Source organism: Petaurus breviceps, unplaced genomic scaffold (assembly GCF_028583685.1).
Source record: "Petaurus breviceps papuanus isolate PSGF00001 unplaced genomic scaffold, PetGlider_PUasm1.0 64, whole genome shotgun sequence".
Taxonomy (NCBI): domain Eukaryota; kingdom Metazoa; phylum Chordata; class Mammalia; order Diprotodontia; family Petauridae; genus Petaurus; species Petaurus breviceps.
Window position 1 is genome coordinate 668,882 of NW_027186428.1, and position 4,993 is coordinate 673,874.

The window sequence follows — 4,993 nt, forward strand, 5'->3', positions numbered from 1 at the left end:
AAACACTAAATCTGAGTGGGTAAGAGGGAATAATGTAGATTATCTATAAAGGTAGGTGGGAGCCAGACTGGGGAGGTGGAGTGACTGGTTCACAATCAAACAGCTAGTTTGTAAGCTCAATTTTGAACCCAGATCTCCTGACTCCAAGTCAGTACTCTTAGCATTGTACTCTACTGCCTTTCTCATTATAGTAATAAAAGCTAGCATTTATATAGCACTTTAAGTTTTGCAAAGCACTTTACAAATATCTCATTTGATCTTCGAAATAACTACAAGAAAAATTATTTTACTGATAGAGAAACTGAGGCTGAGAGAGGCTAAAGGATGTGCCCATGGTCATAGTTATTAAAATATTTGAGGCTATATTTCAGCTCCACCAGGTCTATCCTGCTTCACCTAGATAGCTCTCAAAGACAGCTGGGATTTGGATAGGCAAAGGTTAGAGAAGGAGCCATTCAAGCGAGATTGATTAGCTCATGTTCCTGTTGCCAAGATCCTGGAGGTGGTGGAAGAGATTGGCTCATGTTCCATTGCCAGGATCCTGGAGGTGGCAGGAGAGAGTTGGGTAGGACCAGAAGGGCAGGTTTGCCTTGCCCCAGGAAAAGGAGATGGGTGGTTCCCTTGGGCTGCTGGCTACCTGCATTGCATTCCTGCTAGGTTACAGGTGTGTGTAGAAGAGAGGATATAGATGATGAAGAGAGATACTTTGTCCACCTCCTTCCTGACTCAGTTTGAAGTGGTAACTCTGAATCACCATCCGTGCCCTTTTTTGCCAAGGTCACCTAGTCTACAGCTGGCCTGGCATAGTATTGTCACTTGGGCCTGGGCTATGCTGAAAGGGCCAGGGAAAAGGGTCCTCCTGGCTCAGGTTCCATTGAAGATAGGTGCCCAGGTGCTCATTGGGGAAGTGATTCCAAGGTTGAGCCAAATAGAAGGGAAGCCTCACTCTGTATTTGAGGACACTGATGGACACTTTCCCTACTTCTCCAACCCTGAGAAAGTGAGGTCCACCTCAGGCTCAACAAAACAAATTCCTGGACCCTGTTTTAGATGGTGACAGTAATCAGGGTTCGGCTCAGAAACCTGGGAGTAAAGTTGAGGCATCCAAAAAGTTGAGACTATCAGTACATGGAGGGGGTTAGACAGTTCTTTCCCAGTTACTTAGGCTCCTCACCCTTGGCCTCCCTCTTGAACACCTTTCCACAGACTGATGTGGCAACCTTTAGTCACAGATAATTAGGTTTGACTTAAATATGGGGGGAAAGAATGGAAGACAAGTACAGGAGTGTGATTTTGAGTCGTTTCAAGTAGTAGGGCACCAGAAGAGAGCAGTGTCTCAGAGTGAAATAATCTGCTTCAGAATTAGCACCCCCCCCCCAATAGAAACCTTCTGAGTATGCAGACTGACCCTAGCCATACACTAGCACCCAGGCACAGACAGCTTTTTACCCCTAATCATACACAGACTCCCTGATCCTAGTCATAGGTAGAACTCTAATTCTGGTCACAGACTGACCATGATCCTGATCATGAGCCCATGACCCTGATCACACTGTGAGCTATAACCCCAACCAGAGACTGGACCCCCACACCAGCCAACAATCTCATAAAAGCAAAGACTCTCAGAGACAAGGTGAGTGTGAGGAGCAGATCCCCTGTATCCTTTTCCCTCCCTTTCTTCCCCCCCACCCAAAAAACGAGGTTCAAGATTTCTGTTTTTGCCTGACTGTTTCAAAAACATTAAACTTGGTAGGTACATGAAATGAATGGAGGGATAATAGAGTGAAATGTAGGTTGGAGCTATTGCTATTCCAATTTCCCTCTGACCCCTACCACCTCTTCTATTTACCATGAGCTTGCCTTGTCTTCCTCATGGTCATGTCTGGTTTTATACCAGAACATCTGTCTCACGTGCCATCTGTCTAATTCACCTTTTGAAATCAGAACGTTTGCTTCTCACAGCTAGAAGGGACCTTGGAGCATGGCACATAGAATGTCAGACCTGGAAGGGACATAGACCTTAGGAAATGTTAAGAGGTGAAAGGAGCCCAGAAATTATCAAGTCAATCCGGCCTCCCTGCTGTGCCCTCTGTCAGAGTACCTGCAGTCTTCTGGCTACCAGAGCTTCACGGTATTTCTCTGTGACTTTGCTAAATCATTTCCTTGTCCGGTACCCTTTTTCATCTTTACTGGGGATTTTCTTAGAGCAGCTGCAATAGATGGTAGCCTTTCCTGTCACTGTCTTTGGCCAAAGTCTGATCACATCATTTTTCTATTACAACACTTTCCAATGATCCCACTGCTGATAAAGTAAAAAATGTATCTTTTAGTCTGGTATCCAAAGTCTTTTATGTTGTGGCTCCAACCTACATTTCCAGGTTTGTTTCACTCTATTATCCCTTCATTCATTTTACTTACCAACCAAACTGGACATTTAGCTACTTCCTGATCTTGTCCTGCCCCATTCACTTTGAGTACCATGCTCCCCTCCCCCATATTCCTAAAACACTCTCTACTCACCTCCAACTCTTGAAATTTTCCCCTTCTTTCAAAACCCAAACCAGACCAGGGACAATATATTCTCCTCCCAAGTCTCCTCTGATCCTTTCTGTTAGAATAAGGTTTATTAATCCCTTATCTCTACTATTAATCCCTTATCTCTACTGGTTATTTTCTTATAAACATTTTATGTCAGATTTGGAGCTGGGAAGAACTTGAGAATCATACGACATAGAATGTTAAAATCAGAAGGGTTCTTGAAGATGATTTAATCCAACAGCCCTCCCCCAGACAAGGTCAAAGAGGTGAAGGAGTCAGAGTTGAAATCCAGGACCCTTGACTCCAAATACTGTGTTCTTCTCACCATCCTACATGGTTTCTCTTTCAGAGAGGTCTTCTCCACTATTAGATTTTAAATAAGCTTCTTTAGTATATGAACTGTTTTTTCATATCTGTATCCCACACCATGCATGTAGTAGGTATTTAACAATATTTGTCAAATCAAATTGGTTGGGAAGACCAGATCATATACAGGGCGAGAAGAGTGTACCAGGTGCTCCATAAGCCTTAAGAATCGGGATGCACTATAGGAACAAAGGAGGGGTGAGAGGTCATCTTGTGTTCCATTTCCATAGCTAGAAAGTGGAAAGAAAGGGAATGAGGGACCTCTATCACCCACACATTGGAAAATACTTCCCCCTGGATAACCAAGTTGGCTGTGTGTGTGGATCATTGACTATACACACACACACACACACATATATATATATATATACATACACACATGTATGCAGATATATACACATATATCGACATGTACACACATATAAATATATATATATATATATATATATGTGTGTGTGTGTGTGTGTGTGTGTGTGTATAAAACAGGTTGTTGGTTTTCCCAGTGCTAGGATATAAAGAGCTGAGTGACCGTGAAAGTAGACCAGGGACTCTGAAAAGGATATGATACTGTATCATATATATACTGTACTATATATATAAAAGGAAGGATACTATATTTGAGTCCAGAATAACTGGGTTTGAATCTTGAACCTATTTTCCAAAACAAAATACCCCCTTCGGCCTGCCTACCACTCCATGGTGTTGTCTCACTTTATTAGAATGAAAGCTCCTTGAAAGGAAGAACTATCGTCATTTCTGTATTTGTATTCCCAGTATTTGGTACCTTTTATGCCCTTAATAAATGCTTTTTCATTCATTTATTCTCCCATATCCTCCTCTCTAGCAAAATTTGAAACCAGTTTTGCTCCTGTCCCCAGCATACATACTTTGTGCCTCTCCCACCTCTACAACTAAGTTTACACTGTTCCTTTAACCAGGATGCCTGCCTTCCTGAATCCTATTTAGCTTTAAATTGTCAGAGGGTCAAGGTCCTCTTTCAAATAGATTCCCTTAGGCAATCTATTCTCTGAACTCCAACAACACTGACTAGATGTATCTGTGACTTGGCACCAAGCACATACAGCCTGGGACTGATGATTACCTTTTTCTGATATGAATATTTTCTTCCCCTGATAATCTGGGAACTCCCACATAGGAGCTACGACTCTTCCTTTTTCTGTGTCCCTCATAAAGGACTTAGGAATAGAATGGGCATATGCTGCAAGAAGGATGGAGAGGGAAAGGCTCAATGAAGACATTTTGCTTATCATCAAACACAGAACACATCTGGAAGGAGCCTTAAAACAATATAATCCAAACCCTTCATTTTGTAGCTTATAAAATCCAAACCCAGAAAGGGAAAGGGACTTTTCTCAAGGTGACATAGGAAGTCAGTGGCAGAGGAAGTCTCCTGACTCCCAACCAAGGGCTCCTTCTGTTGAATCTTGCTTATGTCCAGAATGGGTGTCTAGACACAGTGAAAGGTAAGTGGGAAGAATAAAATGGACATACAACCAGTAAAACCAGTGATTCAGAGAGCTGTGACTGGGTGGTGCCCACACAGTCCCCCCTCCATGACTCAGACTAGTGGTTTAAGCCTTAATCCTCCCCCTTTCCCAGGCTCCCTCTCTTTCTCCAACCCTTTCCCTACTTACCCCTTCCTTCTCCTCCCCACCCTCTGCCCCTCCCTCCTCCCTCTTTTTCCAGATGAACAGGACCAGGAAGCCTTCAGAGAACAGGCACCACGGCTATAGACTCCCAGTGTTTATTGGCTCCCTCCTACTGCAGTAGCAGACTTACAGCCTACATTTCAGTCCCCTGACAGCTGGTGTGAATCCCCCCTGATGCCTCAGTGACGACTTGTCAGCTGTTTGTTTTTTTAAACAAAATATAGAGTGCATTATAGATGTAGATACAGATCTCCATACATATGTAAAGTGCCAGAGACAACTCTGAAAAATAGTTTTCATAAAACAAGTGCTTAGTACCTGCCTCTAGCAGAAAGATATCACGTGCATTCCCATTGCACACATGCACCCAACACACACACACACACACACACACACACACACACACACACACACACACA

The 4,993-nt window shown here is 43.2% G+C and overlaps 1 protein-coding gene across 2 annotated transcripts in view; it reads right to left on the reverse strand.

Annotated features, from left to right (window-relative positions):
• Nucleotides 1-4,653: 4,653 nt before the first annotated feature.
• ANKRD9 (ankyrin repeat domain 9) overlaps nt 4,654-4,993 on the reverse strand; it is a 12,911-nt gene continuing 12,571 nt past the window's right edge. For both annotated transcript variants that reach the window (XM_069103742.1, XM_069103741.1), the window contains exon 2: nt 4,654-4,993. This exon is cut by the window's right edge. The gene's annotated coding sequence lies outside the window, so the exon portion shown is untranslated.